This window comes from Sarcophilus harrisii, chromosome 3, assembly GCF_902635505.1.
Source record: "Sarcophilus harrisii chromosome 3, mSarHar1.11, whole genome shotgun sequence".
NCBI classification, from domain to species: domain Eukaryota; kingdom Metazoa; phylum Chordata; class Mammalia; order Dasyuromorphia; family Dasyuridae; genus Sarcophilus; species Sarcophilus harrisii.
This window is the reverse complement of record NC_045428.1, coordinates 294,632,579-294,658,398: the sequence shown is the minus strand read 5'-3', so window position 1 is coordinate 294,658,398 and position 25,820 is coordinate 294,632,579. Positions and strand designations below refer to the sequence as shown.

Here is a 25,820-nt window from a genome sequence, read left to right as displayed (position 1 = left end):
TTCTTTCTTCTGTCAGTCTCTGCGGCCTATAAATTCCCTTATGAGGGTCCTTGAAAATAAGCCAGCAGTTTTTTTTCCCTTTTCATTTTTTAAAATAACTTTTTATTGACAGAACCCATGCCAGGGTAATTTTTTACAACATTATTCCTTGCACTCACTTCTGTTCCGATTTTTCCCCTCCCTCCCTCCACCCTCTCCCCCAGATGGCAAGCAGTCCTATACATGTTAAGTAGATTACACTAGATCTTGGATACAATATATGTGTGCAGAACCGAACAGTTTTCTTGTTGCTCAGGGAGAATTGGATTTAGAAGGTATAAATAACCTGGGAAGAAGAACAAAAATGCAAGCAGTTTACATTCATTTCCTAGTGTTCTTTCTTTGGGTGTAGCTGCTTCTGTCCATCCTTGATAAACTGAAACTAAGTTAGATCTTGTCTTTGTTGAAGAAATCCACTTCCATCAAAATACATCCTCATACAGTATTGTTGAGGTATATAATGATTTCCTGGTTCTGCTCATTTCGCTCATCATCAGTTCATGTAAGTCTCGCCAATCCTCTCTGTATTCGTCCTGCTGGTCATTTCTTACAGAACAATAATATTCCATAACATTCATATATCACAATTTACTCAACCATTCTCCAATTGATGGGCATCCATTCATTTTCCAGCTTCTGGCCACTACAAACACGGCTGCCACAAACATTTTAAGCCAGCAGTTTTGTGCTGAGTCTAAGGTAGGTTAAAATATTTCCAGGTTGCATGATATCTAGGTAGTTCATTAACAAAAATAATGCTAATGTTGGTATAGCAAGGTTAGCTAAATGACTGTGTGCCCTTCTTCTTCCTGGTTCAAAACCCTGAAACATAAGAAGGTGAATGGGAAAAGTTTGATATTTCTTCAAAAGGCAACTATAAATTAACCAAGCTATAGGATCAGGTTTCTGTTTTCCCTGACTTTCCTCCCAGACAAGCAATTCCCAGGATATGGGTGGGCAGAACAATTGTAGGAATGTATAAAAAAAACTGACCTAGTCCATATCTACCCATCCTATACGTTGAGAAGACATATCTCAAGGTCAGCAAAGACATGTCTTTGTTTAAATTCAAATTTATATGTTGTTTCCTTGTTTTCCACTGATCTAGCTCCTATTTTCCCAGTATCAGATTGTTTTAATGATTGATGCTTCCTAATATAGTTTTTTTTAAAAATAGCTTTGGTTCTTAGAATGTAAGGGCACATTCTCAGCCAACGAGGATGAGCCAGTAAGGGAGATGGGGGAAGGGTGATATTGCATCAGGGAACATATATTGCTTATGATCCTTATACTCAGGGGCCTCACTTTTACCTCTTGTATGGTGAGAGTAACACTTGCTTCTCATGAGAAATGAATAAAACTTTTGAGATCTCTGATTATTGGGTAGATTATGTACCACATAAAGGCAAAAATACCAAAACAAAGAAACAAACAAATCTTCTACAGATAGTGGCTTAGTAGTGGGTTGCACAGTGGATAAATCAGTCAACCTAGGAGTCAGGAAGACCTGAGTTCAAATCCAGCCTTAGACAAGTGCTACTTGTGTGACCATGGGCAAGTCACAATTTCTGTATACCACATGGAGGCAAGACTAATGTACTAGGCAATTCCCAGATTTTGGAGGAGGTCCTCTTTTTTTTTTAAAGTAGGAACCATCTATTCTGAATATCAATGAAATCCTGGGTCAAATCTCTATTCTACTTAAAGACAAATGATTATCTTGCTAATCATTGCTAATTGTACACTAATTGCTAATGTACACTAATCTTGTAACCAGTTTCTCCAACTAACTCTGTGATCCTGGGCATGTCACTTCATTCCCATGGCTCACAATTTCCTCATATGTAAAATGAGTAAGTTGGACAAGTAAATCTCTAAACATCCCAGCCAGCATTCCAGGACTTTGTAAGTAACATCTTATTTTTAGCTCATAGGACATAGTAACAAATATAATGTTGATCTCCCACCCTAAACAGAAGCCTAAAACACTAATCAGTACTCTCTAAATTTTAAACTAGTTTGTTTTAATTTTAAACCAGCTTATGTGATATAATCTTGAATATAATATAGTTGCAAATGAAACCCTATGGGCATGTGGATTCAATAGCCTCTATTAGGAGCTTTGCAGAGTACCACTAGATGCCTTATACCCATATATTGTCCAAAACATGGTCCACTGATGGGTACAAGTTCAATTCCAAATTAGGAGGAAGAGTGCCCCCTGCTGCATATCCCCATGCCAAGACTTTCCTCCAGAATTTTCAGAGACCACTGACTCAGATGAAATAAATAGGTATAATCCTTTCTGCCCCTCCTCCCCCAACCAAGCATCATATACAATATCCTCAAGTAAAATCTGTCACAAATCCCTGAGTTAGGAATGCGATAACCAAAATCTGAAACGCAACAAAAATAAAACTGTTTAAAAAAGTGGGTTCTAAAAAAATTATAATTTACCAATATAAAATAATACATTGGAAGTTTCATAAATTAGTCATTGATAAAGGAGTAAAACTGTTTAAGAAATCTATTCCTATGTTCAAGAGCCATTTAATAGTGTTCAGCTCTGTTTAATCTTAGAAGGTTTGCAGAACAAATCCTGAAAATGGATCTTGCTTAAAGTAAAGTGAGTGGGTGATTTTTCACAAGAGAACGTGTACAACCATGTTACTTGCTTCCTTCTCTCAGGACTTTAAAATGGTTCACTAAAAAGGAGAACATAGTGTGCCAGCCAGATTTCTTCAGCTGTCTGAGGAATCATTTTTCTGTGAGATCCAAAGGTGCAAGTGCAGAAAGAATTAAAAACTAAATCTTTTATGAACTTCTCTTCACTCCAACTAATTCAGGGAGGGCAGTTTTCAAATGAGTACAAGTGAATACTTTGTACTTCACTGGGAATATGTTCACCTGATTTTCCCTGCCCCCTCCAACTAGTAACACCCCCACAACTCCTTTATACACAGACACAGACACAATTTTCAAATTATTTTTAAAATAGAAAGATTCCTTTCTGGATCTCAGAGAGCCTGGAAGTGCTAAAAATGACTTCGAGAAAGACAAGGGAACACAAAACAAACAAAAACTAATGAAACTGTTGTGGAGCTGTTCATAAAAGGATACAAGATGGGTTACATAATGTAGCCCTTTGTTTGTCAAATCCCTGACAGAACCCTACCCAGCAATCAGTGCTGCAGAAAGCTGCCCACCACGGTCCTAACTAACTTAAGCATTTTTGAGCCATTTCCCCCAACCTCCTGCTATGAATACTCTGGCTACTGATTAAATTATACCTTATATTTAAGGTCACTATCCTAAAGTGACCCCATCAGTCACTTTCTTCTCTCAACAACCCAACTTACTTGTAATATTGGACAAGGTTGGAAAAAGAAAAAAAAAAAAAAAAAACTTTTGTCCCAGCTGATGGAGTCTTTTCTCCAAAATCAAATGTTGTAATAACTTCCTCACTCTTGGGTTCAAACCTCAGGTGAAAGATTTGGGAAGCTAATTAGCAAGTGAAGTAGTCTGAGGCCTTTGGGTGAGTCACAGTCATGCTACCACCTAAGGGGCAGAGAAAATGTCTTGTTCCCACTGTCATTTGACAAGTACTGTTTCCTTACTTTGTATTTTTAAAGGAGCTGGTACTGCCTAGCATGTCTTCTTCATACTTCTGTGGATTTAACAGAAACATTGCTAATAGCATTTTCCTGCTTAAAACATTAATCTTTGTGAGACTCCATCTAATGTGCTGCCTCTCACTGAAAAGATTTTTTTCTTTGTGTTTTGGAAAGCAATTTAAAATTTGTTGTTATTGTGAATAGAAACTGAAGGACAGGTTATAATAGTTTCTGTTTATATGGTTTCCTATTTTAATCTCAAATGTCACTTTCACCACCCCCTTTGAATCACAGGATCATATATTTAGAGCTGTAAGGGACCTTGGAGAGCATTACTCCAATTCTCTCACTTTATAGGTTAAAAAACTGTCTTAGAGAAAGGAAGTTCCTTCCAGGGCTGTGCTGGAGCCAGCTCGAGCTGTTGGTTATTTTTTTTTTTTTTACAGTAGTAAATCAGTTTTCAGTATGAGCATTTATATCTTAAAAATACACCAGATTTACAAATCAAGAGTTGATTGTTGTGTTGTTAGTTATCTAGATTTAAGAAAGTAATAAAGAAAATGTTAATAATACAGATTAAACTTTAAGATGTGTTGGCACAGGTTGCGGGGGGTAGGGGGGGGAGCACTTCTAGCAAACCAGTTGTTAAAACATTTACCCCCTGCCCTTGTCCAAGCAGTTAGCAAAGTCAAAATTCAAACCCACATCTTCTAACTTTAAAGTACCATAAATATGTAATCTATTATTATTCACATGCAAATCTGTACCTTGCTACATGCATCTAAATGATAAAATCATTATGTATGAGAAATGCCTAATGAACCTAATTTTTTCTTTTTCTTTTTTCTTTTTATTAAATTTTATTTTATTTTTTATTATAGCTTTTTATTTACAAGATATATATGCATGGGTAATTTTTCAGCATTGACAGTTGCAAAACCCTTTGTTCTGATTTTTCCCTTCCTTCCCTCTCCTTCCTCCCCCAGATGGCAGGTTGACCAATACATGTTAAACATGTTAAAAACATAAGTTAAATACAATATATGTATACTTGTTCATACAATTATTTTGCTGTACAAAAAGAATTGGAGTTTGAAATCGTGTACAATTAACCTGTGAAGGAAATCAAAAATGCAGGTGGACAAAAATAGAGGGATTGGGAATTCTATGTAGTGGTTCATAGTCATCTCCCAGAATTCTTTCTCTGGGTGTAGCTGGTTTAATTCATTACTGCTCTATTGGAACTGATTTGGTTCATCTCATCACTGAAGAGGGCCGCGCCCCTCAGAATTGAACATCATATAGTATTGTTGCTGAAGTATATAATGATCTCCTGGTCCTGCTTGCTTCACTCAGCATCAGTTCGTTTAAGTCTCTCCAGGCCTTTCTGAAATCATCCTGTTGGTCATTTGTTATAGAACAATAATATTCCATAATATTCATATACCACAATTTATTCAGCCATTCTCCAATTGATGGGCATCCACTCAGTTTCCAATTTCTGGTCACTACAAATAGCGCTGCCACAAACATTCTTGCACATACAGGTCCCTTTCCCTTCTTTAAGATCTCTTTGGGATATAAGCCCAGTAGTAACACTGCTGGATCAAAGGGTGTGCACAGTTTGATAACTTTTTGAGTATAGTTCCAAATTGCTTTCCAGAATGGCTGGATGTATTCACAATTCCACCAACAATGCATCAGTGTCCCAGTTTTCCCACCAGTTTTCCCTCCAACATTCTGCATTATCTTTCTCTGTCAGTCTAGCCAATCTGACAGGTATATAGTGGTATCTCAGAGTTGTTGAACATAATTTTTTTAATATGTAAAAATTATGACTTTAAATTAAATACTACTCTGAGGCTTTTTATTATCCAGATAATTTGGATTACCCTTTTTTGAGGATTATCTCGATTTAGAGCTACCCTCTTAACTAGGTACCATTGATCAGTAATAAGTAGAAAATTTCTAATACAAAAAGGAATACACCAATAACCAAATGACCTTTCCAGACTTTCTTACTCTATCTGTCTTCTCTTCCCTTTGGTCACCTGTTTGCAACTGCCTCTTGTCCCTTCATAACTAATCTAGCTATCTTCCCAATTTTCTGTGATCAATGTTTTCTGGCTGTCTCTCATGCTTGGAATGTTCTCCCTTTGCTTGACTAATGGCTTCTTATAAATCCCAACTAAAATCTCGATTTTTTACAAGAAGCTTTCTCCAAATCCTAGTGCTTTCCTTGTGTTAAATTATTTCTTGTTTATCCTTCATATAGCTTGCTTTGTATATATTTGCATATGTTTGCATGTTGTTTCCCTCATTTGACTGCAAGCTCCTATAAGGCAAGGTCTATTTTTTGCCTCCCCTTCCCTTTTTGGTAAGGGCCTTTTTGGCCCTTAACAGAATGCCTGCCATGTAATTGACCTTTACTAAATGTTTAGTGAATTATTTTTTTTAACTTTGCCACCATAGGTCGGTCCATGGTCTCTGAACAAAGAATCAAGCCTGCATTGAGCAGTTTTTATAATATGAGCCACATTTTCCTTAGATTTTTCATATATTTGTAGCTCAAAGGGTATTGGAGGGCCTTTTCATTTCCAAGTGAGAAAACTGGGGTCTCAAAGAGCCAAATGTACTCTCTACACCAGATTCCATACTTGGGGCATCTAATGCCAATTAGACTCTTGGCATCCACTGACAGCATTCACAAATTAGCTAATTCACTAATAGCACAATGTCTATACTAAAAGGAATTCCCAATCCCTAGATCAGGATATATTATTACACTTATTAATTGGTAGATCTGACCAATCATTTTCTCTCTTTACCTAGCCTATAAAGTGAAGTAGTTGGCTTGTTTTTATGTGGCCTCAGCTTTGAGTGGCATTTAGATGTTTAAATAAACCTTTATTATATTTAATTATGTAAATTTATTATATTTAATTATGTATTGGTGGTCCAAAACCAAAATGGGGGAATATGTCCCTCAGGATATAATTTGCCTATCCCTAGATTAAGTGAACTCTAGGGTTCAGTAGTATACTGGTAAATATTTAATAACCTGCTTGGAGAGGGATACGCAACCCACCCAGTAACTTTCAGAGATCTCTCAAGGTATAAAGAAAAAGTATTATTCGTTTCTCATGAGAATCAGGTGTCACTCTCACGATATAAAAGGTAAAAGTGAGACCCTGAGCATAACCATCATAAGCAATATATATGTTCCCTAAAACAATATTACTTTCCCCCACCCTTGCTGGCTCATCCTCTTTGGCTGAGAATATGGCCTTACATTCTAAAGGCGAAAACTAGTTTAAAAAAAAACTATATTAGAAAACGTAACTCATTAAAACAATCTGACATTGGCTGGGAAAAAAGGTGTTACATCTTTGGGGAAACTGGGAAGCAACATATTGCTGACCCTGAGATATGTGTTGTCAATATATGGGATGGGTAGATATGGACTAGATCAGTTTATTCTGTACATTCCCAGAATTGTTCATCCACCCATATTCTGGGAACTGTTTATCAGGGAGGAAAAGCAGGGGAAAATGGGAATCCAATTCTATAGGTTGGTTCATTTATAGTTTCCTTTTGAAGAAATATCCAACATTTCCCATTCAGAGGAAGAAAGGGAAAATAATGTATCTATACACCAGACTTTAAAGTTTAACATTAATATTTTTTTCTATTACTTTCTTTGCTTAGTTGTTTCAATCATTTCCTACAATTTGTGATGTCATGTGGGGTTTTCTTGCAAAGATATTGGAATGGTTTACCATTCTCTACTCCAGCTCATTTTATGGATGAAGAAACTGAGGTAAATAAAGTGACTTGCCCAGAGTCACAGAGTTAGCAAATGTCTGAGATTGCATTTGAACTCATGTCCTCATGACTACAGGACCATCACTGTATCTACTATATCACTGAGCTGCTCCAAGAAAGAGAATAGCTCAGTAAATACATCTGAGAATCATCTACTGATAATAATTGAATTATCTCGAGATGATATGGTCATCAAATGAGCAAGTGTAGAGTAGAAAGGAAAGAGAAGAGAGCCTGGGACAGAACTTTGGGGCATACCTACAATTAGAAGGCATGATATAGATGAAATTTCAGCAAAGTAGATTAAGAAGGGGCAGTGAGACAAGAAGCAAAAGAATCCAGACAGATAAGAGTCATGAAAATTGAGACAGAAGAGTATTCAGCAAACAGTGGTCATCAGTATTAAATGCTGCAAAGGGTCAAGAGGGTTGAGAATTGATGTTTGCCATTAGATGTGGCAATTAAAAAATCACTGATACTTTTTGAAGAGAACAGATTCAGTTGAATGGTGTGATTAGAAACCATATTTCAAAGAGTTTTAGAAGAGAGTGAGAGGAAAAGAAACAGAATTATAATTTCTAACATAGAATGTCCATTATAAAAAAAATATCTCTTAGGGTATGTTGAGAAAGAAAATGACTTTAGTTATATTTTTAAGCTTTAAGGAAGTCAGGAAAAAAAAAAGGTTTGACATATTTGTTGGGGAATGGGCAACCAGCTGTCAAAGGATCAAATGAGTTAGTATATACAGTTAGTACTTATATTGCCCCCCTGCAAAGATGTTTCCCTCTTGTATTGTGGATCTATTTATTTTTCAAGTAACAAAGGTAACTAGATCTCAATTTTTTTCTCTTGGGAACTCAGAATTTAAACTCTTCATACCATGTGGTAGTAATAATAAGAAAAAGAAATTGAGAGTTTGATGTATTAAATCCAGAAGTATGAATTCCTCTTCCTTTCATGTTTCTTACATTATACTTTTCCCTGGGGCTTTCATTTTAGGTTCAAATATGCATCTTGTACTGATTGATAAGTAGAGTAATATTGAAGCTGTAGGAGTTAAATATCATGATGACATCTAGGATGTCTACTTATGTAGTTTACCAGTGGCTTAATCTAATGAGAATCTGATTTTATCTTTTTCTTTTTTAAAAAACTCTAGCATTTCTATGCCAAGTTATATTTGAATACTTCAGAGATCTATAATTTCTTTGTTAAAAGTTCCTCTATGAACACAGATCATATCCTTTCTATTCCTTTTTTTTTTTTTTTTTATTTAATAGCCTTTTATTTACAGGATATATACATAGGTAACTTTACAGCATTAACAATTGCCAAACCTCTTGTTCCAATTTTTCACCTCTTACCCCCCCACCCCGTCCCCTAAATGTCAGGATGACCAGTAGATGTTAAAATATATTAAAATATAACTTAGATACACAATAAGTATACATGACCAAAACATTATTTTTCTGTACAAAAAGAATCAGACTCTGAATTATTGTACAATTAGCTTGTGAAGGAAATCAAAAATGCAGGTGTGCATAACTATAGGGATTGGGAATTCAATGTAATGGTTTTTAGTCATCTCCCAGAGTTCTTTTTCTGGGTATAGCTAGTTCAGTTCATTACTGCTCCATTAAAAATGATTTGGTTGATCTCGTTGCTGAGGATGGCCTGATCCATCAGAACTGGTCATCATCTAGTATTGTTGTAGAAGTATATAATGATCTCTTGGTCCTGCTCATTTCACTCAGCATCAGTTCGTGTAAGTCTCTCCAGGCCTTTCTGAAATCATCCTGTTGGTCATTTCTTACAGAACAGTAATATTCCATAATTTTCATATACCACAATTTATTCAGCCATTCTCCAACTGATGGACATCCATTCAGTTTCCAGTTTCTAGCCACTACAAAAAGGGCTGCCACAAACATTCGTGCACATACAGGTCCCTTTCCCTTCTTTATAATCTCTTTGGGATATAATCCCAGTAGTAACACTGCTGGATCAAAGGGTATGCACAGTTTGATAACTTTTTGAGCATAGATCCAAACTACTCTCCAAAATGGTTGGATTCGTTCACAACTCCACCAACAATGAATCAATGTCCCAGTTTTCCCACATCCCCTCCAACAATCATCATTATTTTTTCCTGTCATTTTAGCCAATCTGACAGGTGTGTAGTGGTATCTTAGAGTTGTCTTAATTTGCATTTCTCTGATTAATAATGACTTGGAGCATCTTTTCATATGACTAGAAATAGTTTCAATTTCTTCATCTGAGAATTGTCTGTTCATATCCTTTGACCATTTTTCAATTGGAGAATGGCTTGATTTTTTATAAATTAGAGTTAATTCTCTATATATTTTGGAAATGAGGCCTTTATCAGAACCTTTGACTGTAAAAATATTTTCCCAGTTTATTGCTTCCCTTCTAATCTTGTCTGCATTAGTTTTGTTTGTACAAAAACTTTTCAGTTTGGTATAATCGAAATTTTCTATTTTGTGATCAGTAATGATCTCTAGTTCTGCTTTGGTCATAAAGACCTTCCCCTTCCACAGGTCTGAGAGGTAAACTATCCTATGTTCCTCTAATTTATTAATAATTTCATTCTTTATGCCTAGGTCATGAACCCATTTTGACCTTATCTTGGTGTACGGTGTTAAGTATGGATCAATGCCTAGTTTCTGCCATATTAGTTTCCAATTTTCCCAGCAATTTTTATCAAACAGTAAGTTCTTATCCCAAAAGCTGGGATCTTTGGGTTTGTCAAAGACCTTTCTATTCCTTAATGAATTGCCTTTGAGAATCGCCATGACCCCAAATTTTATCATCCTGTGGCCAATTTAGTAATAAGCTATTTAAAGATAGAAAATATTCCAAGTCTGTATGTAAAGTCTTTCCACATTGCCAGAGCCTATGTTTAGCTGGCATAACCTTCAGGAACTCAAGATCAACTCCATGGAATAGAGGAAGCCCATGATGAATGACTAGAACTCTGAACTGAAGAGATATCATGGCATTTTGCTTTTGCCTTAAGTATTTTAAGATAGTGTAAGAATCAATAGTGCATATCATTTCAAGCTCAACACAATTAAAATCCCTAATGGGTTTTGAACTATGGACCTGACCATCAGCTTTAGAAACATCTAAATAAAAATCTTATCATATAACCTGGTCTAGATCACTTTTCTTTACTTGTAAAATGAAGAAGATGGGCTAGGTGATCTCAGAGATCCCTTATTACTCTAATATTCCTATTCCTTGATTCTTCAACTTCAAGTTGTACAGTTTTGCACCAAAGACTGCTAATAATTTGTGTGTGTGTGTCTGAATGGAGGAACAAGATTTTTCCCATCAATTGAATTAGGTTGTGAATGGGACCAGTGAATATTCCTTAGAATACTGTAGGATAGAGTAGGTCAGACTTTAGGCCTAAATTTCAGGAAGTCACGTAATCCCTATTCTCAGAGAGCTGTCAGGCAGAAAAGGTCAAACCCTAGGTCGAAGCTTTGGGAATTCACATAACCCCCAGGAAGTAGACAGTGTTTTGATTTTTGGTTAATGGTTACTTCCTTTTCAGTCCATCCAATGAATTTAAAAATTAGGAAGGGGTTGTATCTGCATCTTTTCTGCTATATAATCTATTCTGTTTCTGCCATGTGCCATATACCATACTAGACTGTCCAGTTGATGTGCTTCGACCGCTTCTATCAAGGACCAAATAAATGCTTTCTGTTGGTATATAGATCTGCCTCCAAGTAGTCACTTTAGTCACTTTGGGTCAGGGGGATCTAGCACTTCATCCCACACAGTTGGTAACGGTCCATTCATTGGCTAGTGCCACATAGCTCCAAGATGACTTCCCCAACACCTATTGGCACTGGTAGTCTCAGTCCCACCTAAGACTGCCCACCCAGATCATGAGGTGTTGAATGAGGATATGAGGAGTTGATATGAGGAGTTGAAGAGGATATATTTTTAATCCTGTTTATTTTATTAATCCCTGGCAGTGGCTTCTCTCCTTATATAACTAGCAGTCTTGCTTACTTAGCCTTTAGAAAGGAGTAAATACCCTTTTATGAAGATAACTCTATGAAAATTGTATAGTAAGAAGAAAGAGTATAAAACATTCTCCAGAACATCTGATACATACTTTCCTACCACTACATTGAGTCCAAGAAAGTAGGTCAATCAAGCATTTATGTATGTCTTCTGAAGACCAGGCACTGAGTTAAGACGTAGATAGGAATATAAAGAAAGGTTCACAGAATAATGGGGGAAATAATAAGCAGACAAGTATGTCCAACAAGCTATCCATAAATATCAATAGGAAATAATTAACAGAGGAAAGATACTAAAATGAAGAGGATATCGATAGAGAAGGCTTGCCAAAGAAGTTCTTACCAAGGAGGAAGAACAAGTTTCTGGGATGAAAACAGTTGGAATCTTGGGGCAATGGATCATTTCATCTTTAGACTTTTAATAGAGAATTGGAAAAGGTGGCCACAGTCCTAGGTGTTCTCTGGATTTGGGGAGAGCAGATTTCAATGCGTTCAGAGAAGAGATATAAAGGATCTCTTGGCCTAAAATTCTACAAGCTCTTAAGATGAAATTTTAATGACACAAAGAAACAGTTCTATTAAGAACAAAAAATGTAAGGTTGTCTGGAGAGTCTAAAAAGATAAAAGCATTACTTATTTTTGTTTCTGGAAATCCTTTTCTCTCCTTTGTAGGACAGTCATGAAATTTCCCTTAAACATGATGTTGATATTCTTCTGAGCTCCTTATAGTCACAAAGCTGCTCAATCTGTCCCTTTTGTGCTCTGACTTTATGTAGCTTGTATCAACCATTCTAGAATATCAGCCATGTTAGGACTAGGGCATCTATGTGAAGTACAGAATACCTGGATTTCCTGATAAGTCCCAAGATTCTTCTCTGTTCAGAATGTGGAGGGTGGAAAAGGAGATGGAGACTGAATCGAGGCCCAGTTTCCTTCCTCTCACTCTATATTACTCCCTCAACCCTTTACTTCCCACGTCAGTCCTTGTCAGGAGTTTGGCTTAAGACTTTCACCAGACATTTATATCCTCAATTTTGAACAACTTTACTGTTTTATACAGGTTCCATGGGATGTGACTTAATCCCTTAATCAATCTTGAACAAGTTGAAATATCTTTAGTGACTGCTTGATTCAGTGAAGGTAGTTGGGCCTTGTTCATATCTGGCTCACATTCTGATTCATTAATTCAACTAATATGGGTTTTCTACTAATAGTAGTAGGCATAAGTAGGGTGAATGACAATAATAGTATTGATAACTAGCATTTAAATACAATTTTATAGCTTTCAATACATTTTACAAATACTTTCCTCATTTTCTCTTTATACCAACCTAAGAGGAAGATGCTATTATCCTCGTTTTTACAGATGAGGAAATTGAGACAGAGAGTAACTGACTTGCCTAAGGTCAGACAGCTAGTCAGTAGCTAAATGTAAATTCAGGTTTTTCTTACTCCACAGTGATATAACTTGACCTATTCTCTAAAATAAGAGTCTCTCATTCTTGGGCTTTAAGAACAATGAAGGTTACTTGAACTGTGACTTTCATAGTGCTATTTAATTAAGGTGTATGATTTTCATTCCTAATATTTTAAAACCTGTAAGCAATTGCAATCTCATTCATCATTGTACCGGTAGAGGACAAATGTTGTTATTCTCAAGCTAAGGCACACAGAGATTATGTGATCTACCCAAATTGTATAATGAGTCAGTCATTGAGTCAAGAATAGAACCTAGGAACTCTGACTCTGAGAAGCTTAACCCATTATTCCTATTCTTTGTCACATATTCAACCTCTGAGATAAATATTCAACACTTGGTCCTGCCTTACTCTTACCCAAATTTCAGTTTGAGTAAGTGGTTTAAAATAATCAAAGGAAAACATAAATCGAATATGAAGTGACAGTACAGGCATGTGGGTGAGCCTAATAGTGACACAAGGTCATTGGTTTAAATGAAAATTGAAGACAAAGGTAAAAAAAAAAAATGAGGTAGAGACAGCACTAAGCTAGCCCACAAGGAATTGGTCCCATGCATAGTAAATTATAATGTACTTTCATTCAAACTTATCCTAATAACCTTCCAGGGTTATCACCCGAGAAATTCAGCTTCTTGTTCTGGTTACTGGAATGCACCCAGCCCATTTTTAAGAGAGAGAACACTGAAAGAAAATTTACAGCACTTCTTTTGTCAATTGTGAAAGCAATACTCTATAAATTTGTGCCTCTCTTTTCTCTTTCTTCCTCTCCTCCCCTCTCCTTCCCTTTAACATTTCTTCCTTCAGGGAGCAACTTTGTACAAGAGTTTGTGTTTTGGGCTCCATAGGATACTGGTTGAATAGGACACAACCTTTCCTAAAAAAAGCTTATAGTCTGATTGAGGAGATGGCATGTACAACAAATAACAACAATATATAGCACAGGAGGATAAGAATGAGACGAACATGAAGTGTTAGAGGGGATTGAAGGAGAGAAAGATAAAGTGAAGATGGCGACAATACCATACCCATATCTGGTTTCAGTAGTACCATAGTCCTAAATTGAAAACATTCCATCAGAAGCCAATGACAAATGTGGGACCTGCATATTTGAATATTTAAACTGATGCACCCTATACTAATCTGGCTAAAGAAAGGCAGTCTCCTTCTAGAATGTATCCCTGATGCTGAGGGGGAAAGAATGTGTGCCAGTTTTAAATAACGGAGCTATGATAAAGATGGTTCAGGTGATCACTAATACTCATTACAAGTCCTATTACCTGATAGCCGAACCACCTGCCTCTCTCTTGTCTCCAATCTTATTGAGAAATTGATTGAATAGGTTCAATATATTATTAAATAAATTACATATTAATATTATATGTCCTCTTTGAATCCAAGTGGCAATACAATAGAATTTCATTTCATAAATAACACCTTTCCTGCTAACACCACAGGGCACAGTACAATAGAATCAAAATAGAACACAAATGCTATGGCATAATCAAATACAGACCCCAGGAAGGCTGATTAAAAAGGCATGTGCTAGTAAAAACAACTGACAGGGTAAGTATAGTGGGTTACAGGAGAAAAGCCAGCTGACACAAGAGCACAGTCAAATAGAATGGACATGCTTGTCCATTTCACTGTTGCTCACTAACCCAAATGCCATCCCCTCATTTTATGCTTTGGTATTGCACGAGGTCTCATTCTTTCACAGTCATTGGAGATAACATACACAGACAAAAGAAACTCCCAAAGACAGTTTGCAGCTGTAGTGAATGACTATAATGTGACCTAAATCAAATGTGGGGAGGTTGGGGTAGAAAGAAGATACAACCAACAGTTTAGACTCTAGGGGTCCTCAAACTTTTTAAATAGGGGGCCATTTCACTGTCCCTCGGACTGTTGGAGGGCCGGACTATAGTAAAAACAAAAACTTTGTTTTGTGGGCCTTTAAATAAAGAAACTTTATAGCCCTGGGTGAGGGGGATAAACGTCCTCAGCTACTGCATCTGGCCTGCGGGCCATAGTTTGAGGACCCCTGGTAGAGGTTGTTTTCAAAATAGTAAGCCTGGATAGTGCCATTTAACTTGCCTTTGGCAGAACTTTGAAGTGGGCCAAGTCTTCATATATTACCTGTCTACTTTTTATTGTTGTTTATTTATTTCAGTCCTGTCTGACTCTCTGTATACCCATTTAGGGTTTTCTTGGCAAAGATACTGGAGTGGTTTGCCATTTCCTTTTCCAGGTCATTTTACAGATGGGGAAACCGAGGCAGACAAGGTTAAAGGACTTGCCTAGGGTCACATAACAAGTATATCTGAGGTGAGATTTGTATTCAGGGTCTTCCTGATTCTAGGTGTGTGGGACGGTCAAGTGCAAGACCCCCTCCCACTCCAGTTAACTAATTGGAGACATCAGGTACAAAGAGAAAACATTTATTTAATCCCTGCAGGGAGAGGCCCAGACACACACCTGGGAGCCATCCCAACTCTCGCCATGTGCTCCTGGAACCTGACCTGCTTCTGGCTTGTCCAGGGTTTAAAAGCAAAAGACTCGAGCCTTCTTATTGGATAGACTAACAAGATGTAACCATCCTTGACCAATGGTCACCAATGTTGGCTGCCTCCAACAGGTCATGTCACTTTCTTCAACTTCCTGTATCTCAGGTTCAAAGTTCATTTCTCCAGAGATCAAATGATCTCCTCAAGGTCCCAGTTCTGGAAACAGGGATCATGTGACTCAATACTAAGAAATACTTCATCCAATCAGTCCCATTCATAGGCCCACTGCTCTATCCACTGTGCCACTTTTATGCCACCTTTCTCTTTTCATGTGTCTTTCTCCCTACTTCATTGTCCTTATCTCCACTTTTGGCATCTAATTGTGCTCAATGTTCTCTCCCTTCTTCTCCTTTATCAAAAGCAGCTTTTCAGAAAAGGATTTTATACCAGTCACTTATGCTCTAGGGTAATGGTTCTCAAAATGTGATATAGGGACTCCTGGAGGTACCCAAGGTCAAAACTATTTTTATATTAATGCTAAGATATTTACATTTTTACTACAGATGATCCACATAAGCAAACACTCTTTGGGGAATTCTCAATAATTTTTAAGAGCAGAAAGTGATCCTAAGACCAAGAAATCTGAAAATTGCTGCTCTAGGGGGAATATAAATACTCGCATTGTCTCAGAGGAGAAATTTTGAAGATCTAGGGACATTTTTGATGTTCTTGGAAGCATGGTCATATATCTAAGGATAGCACTACCAGTGATCATCAATATGTACTTTCCAGAGCAGAACAAAGTTGATTCATCTTCTGCATTTTTTTAGAATGTTGCCTTGGCATGTAGCATGGGAGAAAGAAAATTAAAATGAAATCGCATTAGTCCCATTAAAGATATGTAAATTTTCATGAGATGGAAATGATAAACCAGACATAGTACCAAACATCTGTTATACATATTTACTTGTGTGAAATAAAATCTTTCAGATAAGGAACCAAAAAAGTAAGTAATTACAGGGGGACAAATATTGATTTTTAGAAACAGTGAGAAAGGAAATATCGATAACTGAGGCAAGCTCCTCACCCCAGTTTTTCTGTTTATAGCTTTTGTGTTACCTTTCTTTTTAAGGAAATAATTATATTAATAATTTAGGTTTACACAGCATTGTCATCTCCATTATCTCATTTTATTCTCATAGTAGCTCTGTGATATAGATATAGAAAATGAATGTTAGAACTGAGAAGGATTTTAGAGATCATCTAAACTAATCTCCTTATTTTATATATTAGGCAACTGAAGCTGAGAAAGGGGAAGCAATTTCCTCAGTTATACATTACATTAATGGTCAAGCTAGGAACAGAATCCAGGTTTATTGACTTCCAATTCAGTGTTCTTTCAACTTTACAGTACCACCTTTCCAATTTATAAATGAGGAAAACTGAGGCTCAGAGAGGGTAAGTGACATAGTCACAGTGGGAAATGATGGAAATAGGTGACTGCAACCCAGGGATTTTCTAACTGCTAAGTATAAGTGTTCTTTGTATTATACCAGGGTGAATGCCTCTCATATGTGAAACACTATCACATAGCTCTTAAGTCATTGTGTAGCACTTTTGTATATCTATTTTTAAATTTCTAAAATGTGAATGAAAGAATATGGATTGTACTTTGTTATTGTGATTGTTCATATAGTCTTGGAGGCACAAATACAAGTGGCCTGAGTGCCTATTGTTTTGTTTTGTTTTAGTGAACTCTCAGTCTGCTCACTTCTGGTCAAATCTGTTTGCCTGCAACAGACAAGGCAGCAAAAATGAATTAACCACAGTGAGTGGAATGTACCAAAGTGGAGTTGTTCATCTGAATCTGTGAATAACCAAATATTCCTTGAAAGGGTGCTAAACCAATCTGGATTCCTTGGGAAATGAGGACAAAGGGAATGGTGACTTATTTCTGTGTGACTTGGATTAACATTGACATTATTTCCTCAAGTAGAGGCCTTGTTAATAAAATGCTCAAGACTTTCTGAGAAATAGCAATTGTATTGTAAGGTCTTGAATTGAGGAAGTACTAATGGGGTTTTCATATTTTACTTCTGGGAACATTTAAGGATCAAAGTTGTTCTTTAAATTCCATTTTATTTCATTGGAAATGTATTCTATGATGGGATGCCGGCTATACCTGACCTTCCAATTTTTTTTGGATTCGAAGGTATATCTTATGTAATAATACTATAGAATTAGTAATGTAAACTTCTGTGTCCTGAGCCATGGAAACCCTGCGGCTTAAAAGTAATCAGTTATGTTTGAATCTGGAACATAATGGCTAGATGATAATAGCTAAATTTAATAGAGTGGGTATTAGCACTGTGTAATAATAAACATTTTACAATTATTATATTATTTGATCTTCACAACAACTCTGGGAGATAAGAGCTATTATTATCTCCACAGAGGATAAGTGATTTTCCCAGAGTCCCAGAGTTAATAGATCTCTGAAGCTGGATTTGAACTCCAGGCTTAGGGTACTGTGTACTGTGCCACTTAGTTGCCTAACATAGCACATTTACTGGTTGATGTTTTTTCTCTACCCTCTCAATCCCTCCAAAAAAGATCTAAAGAAGCAATCTCTAAGGAGATCTTGCCAATGCATATAGTATATGAAAGAAAATTGCTGCCAATTGATGATTTTCCCCTTAATTAAATATGAGCAAAGTAGCTGAATACTAAATAACAAATTGCCATAGCCATTATGCCAACAACCTATGGAAAAATCAACAACCTTCCTTTCTCCAAAGCAGGCTGCTGTTTAGAAGACAGATGAAATATTAAAAGCTTAGCAGTGGAAAAAGAGAAGAGAAATGGGTCCTACATCAGAAGTTATTAGTAACCTGTGAAAAGAAATGCTGAAAGATGGCAGTTACCAAATTAAAACTGGGAAACACGGCACAAATGGGAGATTTCAAAAAGTTTGGAGGTAAATAAATGACAGATTGTCCTCCTGGCTCTTATTACTGTGCAATTCTAAAGCCCACTTGGCAATTGATGATGGAGGTGAAACAAGAATTGCATCAGTGCCAATGCCCGTCCTCAGATCTGTAGTTGTGAGTGTCTGTAATGATGACCAAGATCGATTGGAAAAAGGAGCTGGGAGATGGTAGCCTTTTTTTTAAAGTACTATCTAAATTGGAAAATCTGGAGGCTCTTATTCTGAAAGGCTTTCTTTCATTTGTGAATTGGCCCCATTGCTCCATTTTTGTATTATGGACTTCTTTGGTGCCAGAGCAACATTAAACACCTTATATTGGAAAACTATTATGGTTAAACTTTTAAATTTGAAGGGTCTATCTGTGTGTTTTAGTATATGTGACTCAAAATACATAGGGAAGAAGAAAAAGAAAAAAGAGAGGAGGAGGAGGAGGAAAAAGAGGAGGAAGAGGAGGAGGAGGAGGAGGAGGAGAAGAGAGGAGAAAGAATTATCTCTAAGTCACTAACAGACACAAAATCCATTGTTAGAGAAATTTAGCCAGTAGAAATTAAAGGCAGAAGTATAAGCATGGAACGGTATGGTTAAAGGGTTGTGACAGGCCAGAGAGAAAAGTTCAGAGAAGATCTGTATGATCTTCCTATTGTGACTCAATCAGTAGCCTTGTATAAGGACTTAACTTCCTTGCACCCATATAGGTTGGTTTCAATTTATAAAGTTAGAGAGCTGCCTAAATATTTGACTAGTTAAGTGACTTGCCCAGGGACATACAAGTTGTATGTTGTCAGAGGCAGGACTTGAACTCCTTCCTAGTTATAAGACTTTGAATTCCCTTCCCTACTCTTTCACTAATAAAATAATTAATATTTGATCTAAGATTATTTTTTTCTTATTTTTTTAAAAAGTAAATTTGAAGTGTTTGGATAATTTGGATAATCAATGTACAAGTGATTGGTTTCATTAGGTGATTTGTTGGTATCAGTGCTGTGTGGTTCTCATCACTTAAATAAGCATAATTTTCCCCTTAATTTTTCCTCAGGAAACTATTCTACTCCCTTAAAAGTCTTCCAGGGAACATCAGTCTGTTGGTTGCTTTTATCAAGGCTAGACCTTGAATTGTCTAATCCTACTCAAACCTTTGCAGGGCTTATAATATGTGGCCTTATGGAACATGCTCTTCATTCTATTGAATGGAATATTGATTAGAAAGTGAAGTAAATTTTCCCTTACATGGAAGCACTGAGTAATTTAAAGTATGCCATGAGCATAAGGGACCATGAGATCTGCTGATATTATCCCCAGTGAAGTAATGGTGAAAACAGCTAAAGAGAGACAATTGTTGTTTTTCCCTAAAAAGAGCAGTTAGAAATGAAAGAATCTGAAAATATGATGAAAACTGCAGATGGAATGGTTTGCATGAAAAATAATCTTATCTAGAAGAAAGCTTAGAAAAGGGTCAGCATAGAGTTGGAAATAAGGGCCAACCGGAAATAAGTGAAATTTTACCAACTGACCACGTCTAATAAAAAATATCCTGTCCCCACTTTTCCTCTACCCCTGCTTTATAAAGACAGTAAGGCACGTAGAAAGACTAAAGTAACCTCAAGTTAAGAATGACTACTGTTGTGGGAGATATTGCATAATAATAACTGCTGGGTATCAGCATTCATCAACCAGATGATCAGACCTAAAATTAATGAATTAGGTTGGTATGATCAATTGGACCAAATTTTCCCCTCTAATGAAAGTCATCATATACTTCTTAGCTGTTGTCCCTTTTCTTTTAAGATTTTGAAGTATGATAACTTTGTCAGGGGTGGGATGGGGGGAAGTGAAGGCAGACAAATAAGTTTCTTTAACATAATAAATATCCCAAATTGAAATAGCTTCCTGGGACAATATTTTTTATCAAGCTACTACTGTAACATGCTTGTTTTTTAACTTCTACCTAATTTTTTAAAAGATGATTGTATCTTGTCAACTATTCTGAGACAGGTTTGCTCACTATGGGACTCTGGATTTTTAAAAAATGTGTTTATATATTAAAATGATAAAGGGAAGTATTTTTATCCAATTTGGGGAGCAGGGGAGAGTTAACAATACAAATACACTAGAAAAATGAATAAATAAATATTTATCCTTATTCAATTCGAATAGATCTTTACAGAAAATCATAAAGGTAAATACATGCCTTTTTTTAAAAACCAATTGAAGTCTGAACCTTTCACAAAATTCTATCAGTGCCTTCCTTTTCTCTGACAGAGGTGCTCCCAGTTATTCCCATCATATCAGTTAGGAAGTACTCTTCATTTTTTGCCCTACAGCTCTTACACATCTCATGTGAGAGTGGATGAGTAACATCATCTTGACCTGTAATATCCCCTACTGTTCCACAGCCAAGCCCTTCTATTCAGGCTCTTTTTTTTTTTTTCTGATTCACTTCTTTTCTGACCTAAAACACCCCTGCTATTCCAGTCCTTGGCCTTCATGTACAGAGACTGCTGACTCATACTGAACTGTGCCAAACTGTGCAGTAGTGTAATGATGTGGACAAGAGTCGAAAGACTAGAATGAGATCACCAAACTCATTTCACTTGTTGCTTACGGTACAGTCCAGCATGAGCTGTAAATGTAGGGACCCCAGCCTACTGAGAAGAAGGGGTAAGTAGACTTAACACCATGTATAGAGTACCCCTGAATCCCTCATCAGCAGTGGCGGGCTATGTGTAGGAATCTAGCTTTATCATATTGGTGCTACGGGCATTCCAATTCATTTGGAGTTTTCCTTTGTCCTCCCTTCTTTCTTTCTCTTCCTTCCTCTCTCCCTCCCCCCTCCCATTCTTCAAACTTCCTTTCTGAAAATGTCTGAATTATACAGCAATGATACAAGCAGAAATTAAATTTTACTAATAAGCTGCCGCCGCAAGAAATCCTGGAACAGTGACATTGTTGAAATTGCTCAGTTTAGTTTGTCTACTGGGATCTCAGATGAATTTCCCAACAAAATTTGAGGGTGGGGTGAGGAAGGACTAAGATTCTCTTGATTTTTTTTTCCCTTCTTTTCTTCTTTCTTTTCTGAGGAGGTAGTTTCAGGAGACATGGCTGCATTCTGGTGTGGTATAAAGTTTTCCGTCAGGAGACAATAATGTACATTCCTCTGGCAGGACGGGATGGATTTTTTTGTTTCTTTTGCTGTTGTTTATTTATAAGACATTTCCTCTCGGTTAGTGGAAGTTAGATCGTAAGAGGCTCCAGTGATTTTCCTTCCACCTCCCCTCCCTAATTTCTGTGCCTCAGCACTCTGGAACACTGTGAACTCTACAAACTAATCAGAGCAGGGAGCTTAATAGCCAGCCAGGCCTCTACACTCTCAGGAGACTGTGATCTGATTCTCATTCGTCACCCCTTGGATCAGGAACCACAGTTTTGGTGAGTGGTGAGGTTCCAGAATTTGATATATCAAGGATTCTATTCTTGGTGTGTCTCTAAGGCAAGCAGGAAATAAAGGATTTTTGTGTTTTGTTTTGATTTTTTAAGAGGAAAAAAAAACACAACCAAACAATCAAATGTGAAGATGAAGATTTTATTCACACAGCTGAGACTGCTTTTGTGATCGCCAGGGCAATGGCAGATCCTTAAAAACTCATGCTCAGGATGAACCTGCATGAGTAGATTTCAAGCTGCTTCTGATGAATGTCATCCATGACATCATTAACAAGATGCTTACAGGAGTCAGGAGGACTAGGTGAGTGTAGTGGTTGGGATTGGGAAGAGTGAAGAGTGGGATCAATTCTTCATTGCACTTTCTCTCTGCCAACTTTTCTTGTCTCTGGGTTCTAAACATTTATATATAGATTGACTACCCTATTGTCCAGCCAAACAGAAAAAGGAAATCTACAGTGAATGAATTCACAGGACTATGAGGAAAGTACTTTGTAAACCTTAAAGTCTTCTGTGGTATAAAGTGAGCTATGAAAAGAATGCTGTTGTTATGACGGCCATCTTTGCAAGTAAAAATAACCAAGTAGTTTAACATGCTAAGGTATTATGTTATTTTCACCCCTTGGAGAGGAGATAGGGTGGCGATGGAGTGAACTCTCCTTTCTTTTATTTTCCTCTTGTATATGTGGTATTAGGCAGAAGGAAAAGAGGACCTTGCTATGATTTAAGAATAGTTTCTAAGAAGTTATCTTCCTAACATTGGAGTATTATTATGCCCCTTATATAGAGGCCTGGTGAGAAAAATTCTCATGAAATATGGTTGAGAAACTAATGAAGAAAGAAATGAAAGGAGGATAAGTATTGTCCTTTCTGATTTTGGTTTAGTTTTTATATATAATATACTAGCAGAGACACCAGAGAGATTAAACTACATAGACAATTGTTCCTTTGTCCTTTCTAATAATTTAGATCCTCCCCAGAAGGAGAAATCAGATTGGAATATGTGTTTGCAAAGGACCCTAGGCCATCAATGCTGCCACTGAGTTTGTCTTCCAGAGACATTTGATCTTCCTGCGTTGTTCTCTGTCCAGTTCACTTTGAAAGATCCAACATGTTTTCAACTATGAGGAACAGGAAGAGCATAAGACATGGTGGCAGTGAAAGCATTTGACTGTTGTGGTAGCATCTGAACTAAATTGTTATTTGGAGGAAGAGAATCTTTGTTGTCTCCAATATGGTTCTCATAGGCTAAAGCTTCCCAGAACCACAGCCCAGCCTGAAGGGGCATTTAATTCAATGTTCTTAGCTATTTGGAAATAGATGTCATCTTATTGTTTTATTTGTCCTTGCTATTAACACTCAGCCAATATAACTCTTTCGTCTTGAGTTAAAAAAGAAAAAAAGAAAGCTTAGAAATAATTATACACAGAACCAGATGTACACTGTATAAGTCTGTGATGTGTGTACAATCAATATCCAGATTCCTGGAGTAATATAATCTCTATTTTAGCTTAATTTTGAATTGTTGAATACATGGTTATACTTTGTATAATATATTCCTAACTTAGGATATGCATTGTCATCACTGATACCAATAATAATCCACATTAATAGAGAGCTTTTAAGTTTTCAAAATGCCAATTAGCAACTCTACAAGGTAGTTACTTGAAGAGGTATTGGGTTCCCCATTTTATAACTGAAGAAACTGAGGCATTAAAGGTCGCGGGGACTTGCCCACCTGTTCCCATCCAGAAAAGTGCAAGAATTGTAACTCTGACCCAGTATTTTGACTCCAAGGACTACTCTGTTTCCATTAAACTGTGTTGTTGTTTCACAGTAACGTTTTTTAATCTGTTCAAACTTATTTCCACTGTTACATGACAAAATGCTTCTATAATACTGTTATATTTGTGACCTTGACGCTATGGAATAAAATGTTTTACTTAATGTCAGTTTTATAGACCAATGGAGAATCTTAGGCTGGGTGTACCTGAACTCCTACTGGGTTTTAAATATGGTAAAGCAACAAAGATATTTTTAATTAATTGTCTTGTTTACTGAGTAAAAAAGCCTTAATGGGAGAACAAGTTAAAAATAAGAGAAATATTGTTTAAAACAATACCACTTGTCCTATACCCAGCAGTATCAAGTCCTGCTTAAGGGTTTGTGCCTGCCTTTGTCAACAATTTTACTGGTTACCCAAATGAAAGGAACTTCAGTCTCTAGTAGAGCTAATCCAAAATATCCAAATAGTAACATGTGGATTACAAGCCAGAGCATTAACCTTTTGAAAGTGGGTTATTGCTTAATTCTCTTAACATTTATTGCAATATTTTTATGAGCATCTTTAAACACAAATTAAGGACATTTAAGATATCTGACAATATGCTTCTGGGCATGGCATTTCAAAATATGATCTGCCCACTGAGATTCTCCAGGCCCAAGAATCAGGACCTCCACCTGACCACAGGACTCTGAAAGAAAATTGAGTAAGGAATATGTGACGTACAAGGCTGGTCATTACACAGGATGATATACATCATTATAAAGTTCAGATACCAACATAGGCCTTTCAATTAAAGTGCATTTTTATTCATTCAAAAGCTGTTTGAGGGAGGGTACTGGGTTTAACTGGACCATCAAGTCTCTAATCTCTAATGACTATTATAGGTTTAAGGGAAAGAGTACTGACCCTGGAGTCAAAAGACCTAAGTTAGTTTCCTCATTCTGCCATTTCCTAAATATAGAATCTTGGTAAAATTACATAAATCTTCTAAATATCCAGTTCATCATCCAAAAAATTAGAATAAGATTGCCTGCTTTATTGAGCTTCTAGTTTTGTTATGAGGAGCAGATGGGATATATGAACTCAAAAAATATAAACCTCTATAAATTATGAAACAACTACACATATCATATGTTACTAAAATTGTTTTACTATTATGATTTAATAGTTGAGGAATTTTAATCTAGATATAGAATTTAGAAAAGTAATCTGGTATTGTGGGTAGAGAGCTGGTCTCAGAAGCAGGAAAAGCTGAGTTAAAGTCCTACCCCTGACCCAAACTTACTGTGAGACTCTGAAAGTCATTTATCTTCTTGGTGCTCTGGAAAACACTCTAAAACTATAGGTTGCAGGAATACTAACTGCTTTAATGGAGGGAATTATGTCATCTAAGGAGTTTATAATACCATTGAAATCATAGATCTAATGCCTGTCCCATAGAATATACACATTATAAAGCTCAGTTTGCTTCTCATTGTCATTTCAATTATATTTTTTAATTATTAAACATTTATATTTTCCCCTTCTACCTCCTCCTTCCTATTCCTTGACCAAAAAATTCTTTAAATAGAAAAACAAAACTCTTGTAACAAAATAAAATAGTCAAATAAAACAAATTCCCATATTGGCCAAATCCAAAAGGGTCTATCTCATTCTGCATATTAGTCCATCATCCCACTCTTAGACAATGGGTAATCTTTATCATTAATCCTCAAAAATCATAGTTAATGTTGACCAGAATTTTTAAATATATCAGAATTATTCATTTTTACAATATTGATGTATTGATGTAATTAATTCTCTTGGTTCTATTCCATTCACTCTGTATCAGTTCATCAAGGCTTCCTAGGTTTCTTGTGAGACCATCTCTTGAATCATTTCTTTTAAAGCGCATTCCATAATATTCATGTACTGTAATTTGTTCACTCATATCCCAATTGGCAGGTACTTCTCCCCCCCGCCCCCATCTGTTTCCAGTTCTTTGTCTCTATAGAAAGAGCAGCTATCAATATTTTGTACATATCAGTCATCTTTTTTCCCTTTTGTTTCTTTGGATTATATAACTAGTAGTGGTATTGAATCA

The 25,820-nt window shown here is 36.5% G+C and overlaps 1 protein-coding gene across 21 annotated transcripts in view; it reads left to right on the top strand.

The window, feature by feature from the left end:
- ZBTB20 (zinc finger and BTB domain containing 20) overlaps positions 1-25,820 on the top strand; it is a 1,022,251-nt gene that overhangs the window by 651,053 nt on the left and 345,378 nt on the right. Inside the window, exon 1 of one of the 21 annotated variants that reach the window (XM_031963668.1) lies at positions 671-738. The exons of 18 other annotated variants lie outside the window; for them this stretch is intronic. The gene's annotated coding sequence lies outside the window, so the exon portion shown is untranslated. 2 more of the 21 variants (XM_031963667.1, XM_031963669.1) reach the window with 2 other exon arrangements.